Source organism: Oncorhynchus kisutch, linkage group LG18 (genome assembly GCF_002021735.2).
Source record: "Oncorhynchus kisutch isolate 150728-3 linkage group LG18, Okis_V2, whole genome shotgun sequence".
In the NCBI taxonomy this organism is placed as follows: Eukaryota; Metazoa; Chordata; class Actinopteri; order Salmoniformes; family Salmonidae; genus Oncorhynchus; species Oncorhynchus kisutch.
Window position 1 is genome coordinate 5070105 of NC_034191.2, and position 17995 is coordinate 5088099.

General features: G+C 45.3%; 1 pseudogene; it reads left to right on the forward strand.

Annotated features, from left to right (window-relative positions):
* Positions 1-17995, forward strand: part of LOC109884303 (ryanodine receptor 1-like) — a 47439-nt pseudogene that overhangs the window by 11386 nt on the left and 18058 nt on the right.

Below are 17995 nucleotides of genomic sequence, written 5' to 3' on the forward strand. Positions count from 1 at the left end.
CTCACATGATGATGAAGCTGGCTCAGGTAAACAAACAAATCTGCCGTGTGGTAGTTTATTTTTTAGAACGATAGCGTTATTATCTACCAGACACTCATGAATGTTTTCACTCACATTCAAACTCTGTCAGGGTAAACAGGAAATGTATGCATCTAATTGACAAAGACTCATCGGCAATTACTCACTATGTATTATAAAAAATATATATATAAATATTGAAATAATATTGTGAAATTGTGAAAAATTATGATAATACTCTTTTAGTGTAAGAGCTGTTTGGAAAGACCACCTGAAATGTCTTGTTTGTTTTGGTGGGATGGAGTTTTGGCCTGGCTGGTGACATCACCGGGTGGTAAATTAGTTAGTAGACCAATAAGAAAGAGAGTTCCAAATCTCTCTTCCAATAACAGCTAGTTGTCAGTTTTCCCCTCCCCACTCAGACCCCTCCCACACAGTCAAAGCTACATTATTACTAGAAAAGTTGCTCTTTGCTTTAAAAAACATTCTTGTTTTATTTTTACCCATTTTAAAAACAATCTAAGTAAGGTATTTAATTGTTACCCATAAAGGATTTTATATTCTGATAAAAATGACTGCATTGGACCCTTAAACTCACTGTACATGCTTACATCACACTAGAGATGCACGTCTCACTATTGTACATAGATGAATGCTATTTAATTCTGAGTACATGCTCACATCACACTAGAGATGCACGTCTCACTATTGTACATAGATGAATACTATTTAATTCTGAGTACATGCTCACATCACACTAGAGATGCACGTCTCACTATTGTACATAGACTAATAGTATTTAATTCTGAAAACCATTAAGATTCACTGAGGATATGTTCTGAGCATTGTCATGTGCACGGATAGTTTCATTCATGCAAAATAACTAAACTCTGGTGCATAAACAAGTAGGGGCAGTATTTAGTGATCCTCTACGCCCTAGAATATACCTTATTTTTTCCCTTACGTCTAAATGTTGGGAGTAGCACTGCAATAATCGTTCTTCAAATGTCAACTTTCTGTCTAATTAATCTTGTGAACTTTTTCCCTCATGGTCCCTGCAGAGTTGTAAAGTATGTATTCATTTATTTATTTGAGTTTTATGTTATTTTATGAAATGATTTTGGTGTTTTCTGGCTGGTTCCTACTTCGCCTGGGCCCTGTTGCGTGGCCTGCTCTTTGCCAGCTTGTTTCTGCCTCGTCACCTGCCTGGAGCAGCCCAGAGTAGACGCAGATGGCTACAGTAGTTCACGCCCTAGATAGTACAGTCAGATAGCTACAGTAGATCACGCCCTAGATAGTACAGTCAGATAGCTACAGTAGATCACGCCCTAGATAGTACAGTCAGATAGCTACAGTAGATCACGCCCTAGATAGTACAGTCAAATAGCTACAGTAGATTACTCCCTAGATAGTAGAGAGAAAGCCACAGTAGATTACTCCCTAGATAGTAGAATCAGCTAGCTACAGTAGATTACTCTAGTAGAATCAGCTAGCTACAGTAGATTACTCTCTAAATAGTAGAATCAGCTAGCTACAGTAGATTACTCTCTAAATAGTAGAATCAGCTAGCTACAGTAGATGACTCCCTAGATAGTAGAATCAGATAGCCACCGTAGATTACTCCCTAGATAGTAGACACAGCTAGCTACAGTAGATGACTGTAGTAGAATCAGCTAGCTACAGTAGGTTACTCTCTAGATAGTAGAATCAGCTAGCTACAGTAGATTACTCTCTAGATAGTAGAATCAGCTAGCTACAGTAGATTACTCTCTAGATAGTAGAATCAGCTAGCTACAGTAGATTACTCTCTAGATAGTAGAATCAGCTAGCTACAGTAGATTATTCTCTAGATCGTAGAATCAGCTAGCTACAGTAGATTACTCTCTAGATAGTAGAATCAGCTAGCTACAGTAGATTACTCTCTAGATAGTAGAATCAGCTAGCTACAGTAGATGACTGTGGTAGAATCAGCTAGCTACAGTAGATTACTGTGGTAGAATCAGCTAGCTACAGTAGATTACTGTGGTAGAATCAGCTAGCTACAGTAGATGACTGTAGTAGAATCAGCTAGCTACAGTAGATGACTGTGGTAGAATCAGATAGCTACAGTGGATTACTGTAGTAGAATCAGCTAGCTACAGTAGATTACTCCCTAGATACGGTTTACACATGTTTGACAGTTTGTAGAAATGGTTTCATGCACATTGTTCACAGTAATCATATAGAAAGCTAGTATCCTTCTATTGTGAAATATTTAAATGAGCGTGCTGGCCACAAGTCACATTCACAACTGGGGATACACCTGTTCATTGATCAGGTTATTCCTTGTAGAGGTTTGATATATGAATGGATAAAAGTTAAACAACCCTTAGTCTTAAACCCACGCCATTACTACTAATAAATCTGGTGTGAATGGGTCTTTAGCTAATTCTGCAAATGTTACTTACAGTGAATTTCGAGACCCCAGTTTAGATGAACATTCTATTTCAGAACCATCTACGATCCTAATTTGGACTCAGTCGTCGTCCCCCACGTAGACTTCGTTTGGATCTCCCCCCTCACGTAGACTTCGTTTGGATCTCCCCCCTCACGTAGACTTCGTTTGGATCTCCCCCCTCACGTAGACTTCGTTTGGATCTCCCCCCTCACGTAGACTTCGTTTGGATCTCCCCCCTCACATAGACTTCGTTTGGATTGGATCTCCACCCCCCCCCACCCCCCCCACCCCCCACGTAGACTTTGTTTGGATCTCCCCCCCTCACGTAGACTTCGTTTGGATCTCCCCCCTCACGTAGACTTAGTTTGGATCTCCATTTCTCCCCCCCCTCCCCCCCTCACGTAGACTTCGTTTGGATCTCCCCCCTCACGTAGACTTCGTTTGGATCTCCCCTCTCACGTAGACTTCGTTTGGATTGGATCTCCACCCCCCCCCCACCCCCCCCACCCCCCCACGTAGACTTTGTTTGGATCTCCCCCCTCACGTAGACTTCGTTTGGATCTCCCCCCTCACGTAGACTTAGTTTGGATCTCCATTTCTCCCCCCCTCCCCCCCTCACGTAGACTTCGTTTGGATCTCCCCCCTCACGTAGACTTCGTTTGGATCTCCCCCCTCACGTAGACTTCGTTTGGATGGATCTCCACCCCCCCCCACCCCCCCACGTAGACTTTGTTTGGATCTCCCCCCTCACGTAGACTTCGTTTGGATCTCCCCCCTCACGTAGACTTAGTTTGGATCTCCATTTCTCCCCCCCTCCCCCCCTCACGTAGACTTAGTTTGGATCTCCCCCTCACGTAGACTTCGTTTGGATCTCCCCCCTCATGTAGACTTCGTTTGGACCTCACCCCCCACGTAGACTTAGTTTGGATCTCCATTTCTCCCCCCCTCCCCCTCTCACGTAGACTTCGTTTGGAATGGATCCTGTGTGTATTTAGTCAGTGATTGACTATGACATGTTTTCTAACAGGCCCTGTCTGACTGTCACTAACTCTTGAGCGTTAACACGAATGGTACACATCTGGTCCCCAAGGGTTTACAATGCTTTTAGTATTTCTATCTCTGTGGAGTATCTCTCCCAGAAATTAGACTGGTAGGTTATTGAGGACATTTGGCGTGTAGGATACGCGTCTCAGAGTTGAGTCTTGATGGTTAGTAGTATGTAGGGGTATGTAGGAGTATGTAGGAGTATGTAGTGGTATGTAGGAGTATGTAGGGGTATGTAGGAGTATGTAGGAGTATGTAGGAGTATTTAGTAGTATGTAGGTGTATGTAGGAGTATGTAGGAGTATGTAGGGGTATGTAGGGGTATGTAGTAGTATGTAGGGGTATGTAGGAGTATGTAGGAGTATGTAGGTGTATGTAGGAGTATGTAGGGGTATGTAGGAGTATGTAGGAGTATGTAGGAGTATGTAGGAGTATTTAGTAGTATGTAGGTGTATGTAGGAGTATGTAGGAGTATGTAGGGGTATGTAGTAGTATGTAGGAGTATGTAGGGGTATGTAGGAGGATGTAGGAGTATTTAGGGGTATGTAGCGGTATGTAGGAGTATGTAGGGGTATGTAGGAGTATGTAGTGGTATGTAGGGGTATGTAGGAGTATGTAGGAGTCTGTAGGAGTATGTAGGGGTAAGTAGTAGTATGTAGGTGTATGTAGGGGTATGTAGGAGTATGTAGTGGTATGTAGGAGTATGCAGGAGTATGTAGGAGTATGTAGGAGTATTTAGGAGTATGTAGTAGTATGTAGGTGTATGTAGGAGTATGTAGGGGTATGTAGGGGTATGTAGGAGTATGTAGGAGTATTTAGTGGTATGTAGGTGTATGTAGGAGTATGTAGGAGTATGTAGGGGTATGTAGTAGTATGTAGGTGTATGTAGGAGTATGTAGGTGTATGTAGGGGTAAGTAGTAGTATGTAGGTGTATGTCGGTGTATGTAGGGGTATGTAGGAGTATGTGGGAGTATGTAGGGGTATGTAGGGAAATGTAGTAGTATGTAGGGATATGTAGGAGTATGTAGGGGTATGTAGGAGTATGTAGGCTATGTAGGAGTATGTAGGAGTATGTAGGAGATTGTAGGTGTATGCAGGAGTATGTAGGTGTATGCAGGGGTATGTAGGAGTATGTAGGGGTATGTAGGAGTATGTAGGGGTATGTAGGAGTATTTAGGAGTATGTATGGTTATTTAGGGTATGCAGGAGTATGTGGGGTATGTAGGAGTATGTAGGGCAATGTAGGGGTATGTAGGGGTATGTAGGACTGTGTAGGGGTATGTAGGGGTATGTAGGAGTATGTAGGAGTATGTAGGAGTATGTAGTAGTATGTAGGGGTATGTAGGAGTATGTAGGGGTATATAGTAGTTTGTAGGTGTATGCAGGAGTATGTAGGAGTATGTAGGGGTATGTAGGGGTATGTAGGGGTATGTAGGAGTATGTAGGAGTATTTAGTGGTATGTAGGTTGTATGTAGGAGTATGTAGGTGTATGTAGGAGTATGTAGGTGTATGTAGGGGTAAGTAGTAGTATGTAGGTGTATGTAGGGGTATGTAGGAGTATGTAGGGGTATGTAGGAGTATGTAGGGGTGTGTAGGGGTATGTAGGAGTATTTAGTGGTATGTAGGTGTATGTAGGGGTATGTAGTAGTATGTAGGGGTATGTAGTAGTATGTAGGTGTATGTAGGGGTATGTAGGTGTATGTAGGTGTATGTAGGGGTAAGTAGTAGTATCTAGGTGTATGTAGGGGTATGTAGGAGTATGTAGGAGTATGTAGTAGTATGTAGTGGTATGTAGGAGTATGTAGGAGTATGTAGGGGTATGTAGGAGTATGTAGGAGTATATAGTAGTTTGTAGGTGTATGCAGGAGTATGCAGGAGTATGTAGGAGTATGTAGGAGTATGTAGGAGTATGTAGTAGTATGTAGGGGTATGTAGGAGTATGTAGGAGTATGTAGGAGTATGTAGGAGTATGTAGGAGTATGTAGGGGTAAGTAGTAGTATGTAGGGGTATGTAGGAGTATGTAGGGGTGTGTAGGGGTATGTAGGAGTATTTAGTGGTATGTAGGTGTATGTAGGGGTATGTAGTAGTATGTAGGGGTATGTAGTAGTATGTAGGTGTATGTAGGGGTATGTAGGTGTATGTAGGTGTATGTAGGGGTAAGTAGTAGTATCTAGGTGTATGTAGGGGTATGTAGGAGTATGTAGGAGTATGTAGTAGTATGTAGGGATATGTAGGAGTATGTAGGGGTATGTAGGAGTATGTAGGGGATGTAGGAGTATTTAGGGCTATGTAGGTGTATGTAGTATGTAGGAGTTTGTAGGGCTATGTAGGAGTATGTAGGAGTATGTAGGGGTATGTAGTAGTATGTAGGGTTATGTAGGAGTATGTAGGAGTATGTAGGGGATGTAGGAGTATTTAGGGCTATGTAGGTGTATGTAGTAGTATGTAGGAGTATGTAGGGCTATGTAGGAGTATGTAGGAGTATGTAGGAGTTTGTAGGTGTATGCAGGAGTATGTAGGAGTATGTAGGGGTATGTAGGAGTATGTAGGAGTATGTAGGGCTATGTAGGAGTATGTAGGAGTTTGTAGGTGTATGCAGGAGTATGTGGGGGTATGTAGGGCTACGTAGGGGTATGTTGGGGTATGTAGGAGTATGTAGGGGTATGTAGGAGTATGTAGGGGTATGTAGGGGTATGTAGGAGTATGTAGGGGTATGTAGGGGTATGTAGGAGTATGTAGGGGTATGTAGGGGTATGTAGGAGTATGTAGTAGTATGTAGTGGTATGTAGGAGTATGTAGGAGTATTTAGGGGTATGTAGGAGTATGTAGGAGTATATAGTAGTTTGTAGGTGTATGCAGGAGTATGTAGGAGTATGTAGGGGTATGTAGGAGTATGTAGGGGTATGTAGGAGTATGTAGGAGTATATAGTAGTTTGTAGGTGTATGCAGGAGTATGTAGGAGTATGTAGGAGTATGTAGGAGTATGTAGTAGTATGTAGGGGTATGTAGGAGTATGTAGGAGTATGTAGGAGTATGTAGGAGTATGTAGGAGTATGTAGGAGTATGTAGGAGTTTTTTCTATATATATTTCTTTCTCTTGCTCATACACACACACATAGACAGGCTGGCTGACTCTATAAACCCATGCCCTTCAGCCTGGTATCCAGGTCTGTTTGTTCCCCACTGTTGTCATCCATAACATGGAATGTTAAAGGGCCTAATCATCCGGTAAAGTACACAAAGACCTACCTGCAGGCTACCTGCCGATGTCCTGCTCTTTGCACTAGTGATTAGAGAATGGGATGTGTGTGACCATAGAGAATGACTAGGAGAGTGGAGCTAACACAATCACCTAGTGAAATACTGCAGTACAAGCGATACAACCTGTAGGTCCTAGAATGGCACGGACTAGATAGTAGACCAGACTAGATAGTCTGTCTGTCTGTCTGTCTGTCTGTCTGTCTGTCTGTCTGTCTGTCTGTCTGTCTGTCTGTCTGTCTCTCTCTGTCTGTCTGCCTGCTTGCCTGCCTGCCTGTCTGCCTGTCTGCCTGTCTGCTTGTCTGTCTGTCTCTGTCTGTCTGTCTGACTGACTGACTGTGTGCCTGACGACTATCTGTCTGTCTGTCTGTCTGTCTGTCTGTCTGTCTGTCTGTCTGTCTGTCTGTCTGTCTGTCTGTCTGTCTGTCTGTCTGTCTGTCTGTCTGTCTGTCTGTCTGTCTGTCTGTCTGTCTGTCTGTCTGTCTGTCTGTCTGTCTGTCTGTCTGTCTGTCTGTCTGTCTGTCTGACTTTGCACCTCATCTCCTTCCTGCTACCACAGATGCACAGCAGTTTGAGAGAAAGCCGTGACACTTGAAATCCAACTAATATTTTAGGACGCCAGGGGACAGATGTCAAAAAATACAAAAATGTATAAAAATGTTGGTGGTTAACATTTTTATTAACATGTATTATAACCCTGTCAGATGCAAGCCGACCCCGGACTTCGACTTGGCGTAAGAATCTTTGTTTCACCCCCATAGCTATCCCAACCACAGCTATCCCAACCATAGCTATCCTAACCATAGCCATCTTAATCATAGCTATCCCAACCATAGCTATCCCAACCATAGCTATCTCAACCATAGCCATCATAATCATAGCTATCCCAATCATAGCTATCCCAACCATAGCTATCCCAACCATAACCATCTTAATCATAGCTACCCCAACCATAGCTATCCCAAACAATAGCTATCCCAACTATAGCTATCCCAACCATAGCTTTCCCAACCATAGCTTTCCCAACCATAGCTATCCCAACCATAGCTATCTTAATCATAGCTATCTTAATCATAGCTATCCCAACCGTAGCTATCATCATCTTTCATCTTCCTTTACCTCATCTTCTCATTTGTTGTCTTTTTAAAGGCAATCTTTTTGTTTTAGATCATGTTTTTCTGCACCTTCTCTGGGGACTCATTTATAAACCTTGCGTACGTACAAAATTTACCCCAAAATGTACGTGTACAAGTTTTCATGGAAACGTTGGCATTTATACAAATTTAACTTGACTTGAGAATGTGCTCACCTACCTGCAAACTTTAGATCATGCGTACGCACATCTGCTACTGGGTAAAATATTGTATTGCAAACTGGCAAGAAAGTATTTTGTGCAAATGGGGGATATGATGACTACTACTAACAGGAAAACCTGTTAACAAGAATACAACTATTTGCCATTAGTGGGAATGAAAGTTTGTGTTATTTTTAGAATCTACAATAATTAGACATATGAATCTTATAATTAGACATTAGATTTCAAGTTTAGCAATATCATATATCTATCCTATATCTATTTCAAGTTTAGCAATATCATAGGCAGTGTGGTTTATAATACACGTATACAATCTAATTTAAAAAGTTTATGTTTTACATTGAAGTAGGACAATTGTGTCAAGTTTCAAGTTATATGTTTTATTGTCACGTACACAAGTACAGTGAAATGTCTTTCTTGCAGAAATGGAAATAGAACTGTAACTACTTTTAGTATTTAGGTTGGGGCAGGGGCAGACTGGGACCAGACATTGGCACAGGCATTTCTAATACACATTTCTAATACACCGGACCATTTTTTGCTTAAGGCCCCCATTATTAGCCAGATAATGATCATTTGCACACAAAAAAAAACAAGTTAGATCGGCCCACTTGGGCTACCCTTACGTAAGGGTTGTAAATGAAGCCCCCGGACAAAAAAAAGAGAGCAAAAAAACGAACTAACAATGCAGACAGTCTGACTCTACCAGTAGTCTGAAAATGATTTCCTCCTGACACCCACTAAAAGCCTCTGTCTACCAGCTGGAGAATCTACCTAAACACGGGTGTTTCTATTAACAGAACAGTTTCCACAATGGCCCATTTTTGGAGTATAGTGGTCACCCCAGTTTCCCAGAGCTGTTTGGAGTATAGTGGTCACCCCAGTTTCCCAGAGCTGTTTGGAGTATAGTGGTCACCCCAGTCTCCCAGGGCTGTTTGGAGTATAGTGGTCACCCCAGTCTCCCAGGGCTGTTTGGAGTATAGTGGCCACCCCAGTCTCCCAGGGCTGTTTGGAGTATAGTGGTCACCCCAGTCTCCCAGGGCTGTTTGGAGTATAGTGGCCACCCCAGTCTCCCAGAGCTGTTTGGAGTATAGTGGTCACCCCAGTCTCCCAGGGCTGTTTGGAGTATAGTGGTCACCCCAGTCTCCCAGGGCTGTTTGGAGTATAGTGGTCAGGGCTGTTTAGAGTATAGTGGTCACCCCAGTCTCCCAGGGCTGTTTGGAGTATAGTGGTCACCCCAGTCTCCCAGGGCTGTTTGGAGTAGAGTGGTCACCCCAGTCTCCCAGGGCTGTTTGGAGTATAGTGGTCACCCCAGTCTCCCAGGGCTGTTTGGAGTATAGTGGTCACCCCAGTCTCCCAGGGCTGTTTGGAGTATAGTGGTCACCCCAGTCTCCCAGGGCTGTTTGGAGTATAGTGGTCACCCCAGTCTCCCAGGGCTGTTTGGAGTATAGTGGTCACCCCAGTCTCCCAGGGCTTTTTGGAGCATAGTGGCCACCCCAGTCTCCCAGGGCTGTTTGGAGTATAGTGGTCACCCCAGTCTCCCAGGGCTGTTTGGAGTATAGTGGTCACCCCAGTCTCCCAGGGCTGTTTGGAGTATAGTGGTCACCCCAGTCTCCCAGGGCTGTTTGGAGTATAGTGGTCACCCCAGTCTCCCAGGGCTGTTTGGAGTATAGTGGTCACCCCAGTTTCCCAGAGCTGTTTGGAGTATAGTGGTCACCCCAGTCTCCCAGGGCTGTTTAGAGTATAGTGGTCACCCCAGTCTCCCGGGGCTGTTTGGAGTATAGTGGTCACCCCAGTTTCCCAGAGCTGTTTGGAGTATAGTGGTCACCCCAGTCTCCCAGGGCTGTTTAGAGTATAGTGGTCACCCCAGTCTCCCAGGGCTGTTTGGAGTATAGTGGTCACCCCAGTCTCCCAGGGCTGTTTGGAGTATAGTGGTCACCCCAGTCTCCCAGGGCTGTTTGGAGTATAGTGGTCACCCCAGTCTCCCAGGGCTGTTTGGAGTAGAGTGGTCACCCCAGTCTCCCAGGGCTGTTTGGAGTATAGTGGTCACCCCAGTCTCCCAGGGCTGTTTGGAGTATAGTGGTCACCCCAGTCTCCCAGGGCTGTTTGGAGTATAGTGGTCACCCCAGTCTCCCAGGGCTGTTTGGAGTATAGTGGTCACCCCAGTCTCCCAGGGCTGTTTGGAGTATAGTGGTCACCCCAGTCTCCCAGGGCTGTTTGGAGTATAGTGGTCAGGGCTGTTTGGAGTATAGTGGTCACCCCAGTCTCCCAGGGCTGTTTGGAGTATAGTGGTCACCCCAGTCTCCCAGGGCTGTTTGGAGTATAGTGGTCACCCCAGTCTCCCAGGGCTGTTTGGAGTATAGTGGTCACCCCAGTCTCCCAGGGCTGTTTGGAGTATAGTGGTCACCCCAGTCTCCCAGGGCTGTTTGGAGTATAGTGGTCACCCCAGTCTCCCAGGGCTGTTTGGAGTATAGTGGTCACCCCAGTCTCCCAGGGCTGTTTGGAGTATAGTGGTCACCCCAGTCTCCCAGGGCTGTTTGGAGTATAGTGGTCACCCCAGTCTCCCAGGGCTGTTTGGAGTATAGTGGTCACCCCAGTCTCCCAGGGCTGTTTGGAGTATAGTGGTCACCCCAGTCTCCCAGGGCTGTTTGGAGTATAGTGGTCACCCCAGTCTCCCAGGGCTGTTTGGAGTATAGTGGTCACCCCAGTCTCCCAGGGCTGTTTGGAGTATAGTGGTCAGGCCAGTCTCCCAGAATTATCTGAGTTGATATTCCCAAAATGAGTTCTGATAGCGATCTTTCGGGGCTTGGTAGGGTGCCACGGACTGGTGCTTTGATCGACAGCTGGACTGCACTTTTCTCTGTCTCGGCTTCAGAACTGCGACACCTAGCTAGTAAAACCACCTTTTCTAATGTGGACGATAATAGTGGTTGGCATTGTCATGGTCAAGTCTTGGGTTTTTCATGCAAATTCTGCACACTTTTAGTTGCAGAGTTACAAGTGCATGCGATAGAGACAGCAAAAACAAAACCCACCTAAACAAATCAGCAAAGATGAGCAGCAGTAACTTCGGACTAGTTCCTGGGAGGCCCGGGTGTTTTCTTCTACTCCATCTGGTTGGCTGGTGGTGTAGGTCTGCACTGAGTGAGCCCACAGACTAGTGTGTGTTACCACTTAGCTAGGGTACACGTTGGTGTTTTGAATATGTTCATATTGCAACCAGTATTCAGACAGAAGGGGAGAGGATATGCTGGTCAGCTCAGTGCTGTCTCCCCTCCTGTCTTACTGTTCCTAGATAGAGCTGTCTGTCTGTCTGTCTGTCTGTCTGTCTGTCTGTCTGTCTGTCTGTCTCCCCATCTCCACATCTGTCTGTCTGTCTATCTGTCTGTCTGTCTGTCTGTCTGTCTGTCTGTCTGTCTGTCTGTCTGTCTGTCTGTCTGTCTGTCTGTCTGTCTGTCTGTCTGTCTGTCTGTCTGTCTGTCTGTCTGTCTGTCTGTCTGTCTGTCTGTCTGTCTGTCTGTCTGTCTGTCTGTCTCCCCATCTCCACATCTGTCTGTCTGTCTGTCTGTCTGTCTGTCTGTCTGTCTGTCTGTCTGGTTGTCTGTCTGTCTGTCTGTCTGTCTGTCTGTCTGTCTGTCTGTCTGTCTGTCTGTCTGTCTCCCCATCTCCACATCTCTTTCTTTGTCAGTCTATCTCCATATCTGTCAGTCTGCCTCCATATCTGTCAGTCTGCCTCTATATCTGTCAGTCTGCCTCCATATCTGTCAGTCTGCCTGTTCATCTCTATGTGTCTATTATGTGTATGATACCTGAGATGAGATGTTTAAAATGCATATCTGTGTTGTTTGTTCAAATGCAAACCCAGGATCGATTCTGGAGTAGAACCCACTACGAGGTAAGGTGTAGAACCCACTATGAGGTGAGGTGTAGAACCCACTATGAGGTGAGGTGTAGAACCCACTACGAGATGAGGTGTAGAATCCACTTCGAGGTGAGGTGTAGAACCCACTTCGAGGTGAGGTGTAGAACACACTACGAGGTGAGGTGTAGAACCCATTATGAGGTGAGGTGTTGAACCCACTCCGAGGTGAGGTGTAGAACCCACTTCAAGGTGAAGTGTAGAACCCACTATGAGGTGAGGTGTTGAACCCACTACGAGGTGAGGTGTAGAACCCACTATGAGGTGAGGTGTTGAACCCACTACGAGGTGAGGTGTAGAACCCACTTCAAGGTGAAGTGTAGAACCCACTATGAGGTGAGGTGTTGAACCCACTATGAGGTGAGGTGTAGAACCCACTATGAGGTGAGGTGTTGAACCCACTACGAGGTGAGGTGTAGAACCCACTTCAAGGTGAGGTGTAGAACCCCCAACGAGGTGAGGTGTAGAACCCCCAACGAGGTGAGGTGTAGAACCCCCAACGAGGTGAGGTGTAGAACCCCCAACGAGATGAGGTGTAGAACCCCCAACGAGGTGAGGTGTAGAACCCCCAATGAGGTGTAGAACCCCCAACGAGGTGAGGTGTAGAACCCCCAACGAGGTGAGGTGTAGAACCCCCAACGAGGTGAGGTATAGAACCCCCAATGAGGTGAGGTGTAGAACCCCCAACGAGGTGAGGTATAGAACCCCCAACGAGGTGAGGTGTAGAACCCCCAACGAGGTGAGGTGTAGAACCCCCAACGAGGTGAGGTGTAGAACCTTCAACGAGGTGAGGTGTAGAACCCCCAATGAGGTGAGGTGTAGAACCCCCAACGAGGTGAGGTGTAGAACCCCCAACGAGGTGAGGTGTAGAACCCCCAACGAGGTGAGGTATAGAACCCCCAACGAGGTGAGGTCAGCCTCACCTTCATCCTCCTCATCCTCTCTGTGCCAGCAGCTCTCTGTCACCTGATTCACTACACTTAGTCCACTGCTTGGCCTAAAGAAGCGTTTCATTAGGGACACAACTAGCCACAGGTTTCAGCTGTGTAAGATCCGTTATGATCTGAGATATTTACCAGTGGACAGTGACACACAAAGTAATGGTTAATGAGAAAAAAAATCAACTGATGATATTCTTATGAGACAACTGTCCTCTCTATGCTTGTGTACGTGTGTATTCTTTATTGCAGGACTCCAGTCAGATTGGTCTACTGAAGGAACTCCTGGACCTGCAGAAAGACATGGTGGTCATGCTGTTGTCTCTACTGGAAGGTAAAAGGCATTGGTCCCAGATCTGGTCCCACTCCAGCCTCCCTAGAACCTCATTTATCACCTGATTTACTTAACAAATGGCACATCTCAATACGTGGTCCAGGAGTCCTCTGACATGACACTTGTCAGAGGAGGGGCGGGGTGGGGAGGGGGAGGGGCTTACCATTTTTGTCCACTAATTGTTCCCACATACAACGGGGGAGGCCGGAGATATCAGAGTGCACCATCCGACCAACTGTTCGATTGTCAAACCTTTGAATTTTGCAATTGTGTGTAAAAAAAAAAAAAAACGATTTTACTCAAAACATGTTTTTACTAATTAATATACTAATTAATATGTGTGTGTACTTTACTGTATTTGTACTTGGAATGTCATTGTTCAACAGGAACAGTTCAAAAATATCTGGAGACTATAATAGCTTGTATTTTTAAACCTTCTCTGCTAGTTTTTAAATATATTTGAGGTGCTGTAGGGATCTGCTTTGCTTCTTTGTAATTTTGCTTTTTTGGGGGGGGGTCGACAATCCTTGTCGCTAGGCAACGTGGTGAACGGCACCATCGCCCGTCAGATGGTGGACATGCTAGTGGAGTCCTCCAGTAACGTGGAGATGATCCTCAAGTTCTTCGACATGTTCCTCAAGCTGAAGGACATCACCGGGTCTGACGCCTTCAGAGACTACGTGACCGACCCCCGAGGCCTCATCTCCAAGAAGGACTTCTACAAGGTACACACTGAGTCTACAAAACGTTAGGAACACCTTCCTAATATCGAGTTGTCTCCTCCCCTCCCCTCAGATTAGCCACAATTCGTCGGGTCATGGACTCTACAAGGTGTCTAAAGCGTTCCACAGGGACGCTGGCCCATGTGGAATCCCATGCTTCCCACAATTGTGTCAAGTTGGCTGGATGTCCTTTGGGTGGTGGACCACTCTTGATACATGTGGAAGACTGTTGAGTGTGAAAAACCCAGCAGCGTTGCAGTTCTTGACACACTCAAACCGGTGCGCCTGGCACCTACTACCATACGACGTTCAAAGGCACTTCAATATGTTGTCTTGCCCGTTCACCCTCTGAAAGACACATACACAATCCATGTCTCTTAATTGTCTCAAAGGCTTAAACATCCTTCTTTAACCTGTCTCCTCCTCTTCATCTAATCCTTATTTAACCTGTCTCCTCCTCTTCATCTAATCCTTCTTTAACCTGTCTCCTCCTCTTCATCTAATCCTTATTGAACCTGTCTCCTCCTCTTCATCTAATCCTTCTTTAACCTGTCTCCTCCTCTTCATCTAATCCTTCTTTAACCTGTCTCCTCCTCTTCATCTACACGGATTGAAGTGGATTTAACAGGTGTCATTAATATGGGATCTTTCTCCTGGATTCACCTGGTTAATCTGTGTCGTGGAAAGAGCATGTTTTTATTCAGTGTATATGCATTGTACTGTGACAGACCGTGCTGCCACTGACTAGAGCTAGACTAGGTTTCTAGTAAAAAAAAAAGGCTCATGAGACAAAGTCAATTCTAAACAAAATACAAGTTATAATCTAATAATCTCTTCAAGAATCAAATGTAAATGTTCATAAAAATCTATGTTCCCAAAACAGAGCTATATGCTCCCTCAGTCCTCTCATCTTGACTGAGGGGGAAAAGTAACCAGCCACAGTCTTAAGTTACCTATGGAGGTCAGCTGTGGGGTTTTTTAACCTTTATTTAACTTGCCAAGTCAGAACAAATTCTTATTTTCAATGACGGCCTAGGAACAGTGGGTTAACTGCCTTGTCAGGGGCAGAACGACAGATTTGTACCATGTCAGCTCAGGGATTTGAACTTGCAACCTTCCGGTTACTAGTCCAACGCTCTAACCACTAGGCTACCCTGTCGCCCCTGTTCATTATCAAGCCAATGGGCTCATTTCAGGTTGACTACATGGCTTGGGGTTCTGTTGAGGGCATGAACATTAAAGTGGCTACGCTTCAAGGCACCACATGCATGTATTTTCCTATTTTGTGCCTTTGGAGATCCCAATATTTTTCCCTAGCTGCCCGCTCACTTGCCAAAAGAAAAAACAAGGACCATGGAAATACACTGGTTTTGATTGTGTTTTAAATGTGTGGGTTGTTGTACTCACATGGCAAATTTACGTTTTGATGCATTCATTTATTCCTTCCTTTCAGGCCATGGACAGCCAGAAGCAGTACTCTCCGTCTGAGATCCAGTTCCTTCTGTCTTGTTCCGAGGCCGACGAGAACGAGATGATCAACTTTGAGGAGTTTGCCGACCGCTTCCAGGAGCCGGCCAAGGACATCGGCTTCAACATTGCCGTACTGCTCACCAACCTGTCTGAGCACGTACCCCACGATACGCGACTACAGAACTTTCTTGAGCAAGCCGAGAGCGTCCTCAACTACTTTAGACCCTTCCTTGGCCGGATAGAGATCATGGGAGCGAGCAGGAAGATCGAGAGGATCTATTTTGAGATCAGCGAGGCCAACAGGAACCAGTGGGAGATGCCGCAGGTCAGAGAGTCCAAGAGACAGTTCATCTTCGACGTGGTCAACGAGGGCGGGGAGAGCGAGAAGATGGAGTTGTTTGTCAACTTCTGCGAGGACACCATCTTTGAGATGAACATCGCCTCACAGATTTCTGAGGAGGAGGAAGAGGAGGTGGTAGACTCAGAGGATGAAGAGGAAGAAGGAGGAGGAGGAGGAGAGTTGGACGAAAATGGAGAAGAGATTGCTCCCGAGTCGAGCTCGGCGTTCTCTGACTTCCTGACAAGCGTGGTGAACTTCTTCAACATGTTCACCTTCAGGAATCTACGGCGGCGCTACCGCAAGCTTAGGAAGATGACTCTGAAGGATATGGTGGTGGGCTTGGCCACGTTCATCTACACCATCCTGTTTGGTATCCTGTCTTTCATCTACAGTGTGTGTAAGGGCTTCTTCATGCTGATCTGGAGCACCCTGTTTGGAGGAGAACTGGTAGAGGGTGCCAAGAAGATCACAGTGACTGAGCTTTTGGCCAGTATGCCGGACCCAACGCAAGATGAGGTGCACGATGAACTGCCACCTGAGCCAGGTGCCGATGAGGGTCAGGAGGGGATAGACGGAGGAGAGGAAAGAGACGTGGGAGGAGGAGAGGAAGGAGAGGAGGGAGGGGATGGTGAGGAGAAGGAGGGAGGACGGATGCCTGGGTTCGACACCCCTGGAGGGCTGGGAGACTTTGGGGAGACCACAACTGTAGAGCCCCCTACTCCAGAAGGAACCCCACTGCTCAAGAGGAAACTGGTGAGTTTACACCCATGATGTTTTTTTGATATATTATTAGTATTTATTTATTTATGTATTATGTTACGGTACACTCTGTAATTATTGGAACAATTCTTTTAGCTCTATACTCCAAAAGTTAAGATTTTAAATCAAATTCCATATTGACACAATGCATTATTTACCATTCATTTATATTGGACACAAAATAATCTGAAACACAACCAAAACAAACAGCAAATTCATCCAACAAGTTTGTAAAGTCATAAGCTTCATGTAATCATTGTGTGCTATGAATACGGGAACAAATACTAAACTTTTTAATACATAAATACACATATAAGTGAATGTGTCCCAATACTTTTGGTCCCCTAAAATGGCGGGGGGGGACTATGTACAAAAAGGGCTGTAATTTCTAAACGGTTCACTCGATATGAATGAAAATACCCTCAAATTAAAGCTGACATTGTGCACTTTCACCTCATACTCTGATTTCAAACTGTCAAAATAAGAAGAAGACATGTATATGTCCCAATAATTACAGAGGGCACTGTATTATAACAATTTATACTGTATGTTTTTCTAACCACTTAAACTGACCTGATCCGGCCACATGGTCAGAAAAAACTCATCACCTTAGTTATGTTATTTATATATTATTTATACATGATAGACTGAGGATGTTGTGCCAGTTGTTGACAGTGTGTGTTGTGCCAGTTGTTGACAGTGTTTGTTGTGCCAGTTGTTGACAGTGTGTTGTGCCAGTTGTTGACAGTGTGCTGTGCCAGTTGTTGACAGTGTGTGTTGTGCCAGTTGTTGACAGTGTGTGTTGTGCCAGTTGTTGACAGTGTGTTGTGCCAGTTGTTGACAGTGTGTTGTGCCAGTTGTTGACAGTGTGTTGTGCCAGTTGTTGACAGTGTGTGTTGTGCCAGTTGTTGACAGTGTGTTGTGCCAGTTGTTGACAGTGTGTTGTGCCAGTTGTTGACAGTGTGTGTTGTGCCAGTTGTTGACAGTGTTTGTTGTGCCAGTTGTTGACAGTGTGTGTTGTGCCAGTTGTTGACAGTGTGTGTTGTGCCAGTTGTTGACAGTGTGTGTTGTGCCAGTTGTTGACAGTGTGTGTTGTGCCAGTTGTTGACAGTGTGTGTTGTGCCAGTTGTTGACAGTGTTTGTTGTGCCAGTTGTTGACAGTGTGTTGTGCCAGTTGTTGACAGTGAGTTGTGCCGGTTGTTGACAGTGTGCTGTGCCAGTTGTTGACAGTGCGCTGTGCCAGTTGTTGACAGTGTGCTGTGCCAGTTGTTGACAGTGTTTGTTGTGCCAGTTGTTGACAGTGTGTTGTGCCAGTTGTTGACAGTGTGTTGTGCCAGTTGTTGACAGTGTGTTTTTCCAGTTGTTGACAGTGTGTGTTGTGCCAGTTGTTGACAGTGTGTGTTGTGCCAGTTGTTGACAGTGTGTTGTTGACAGTGTG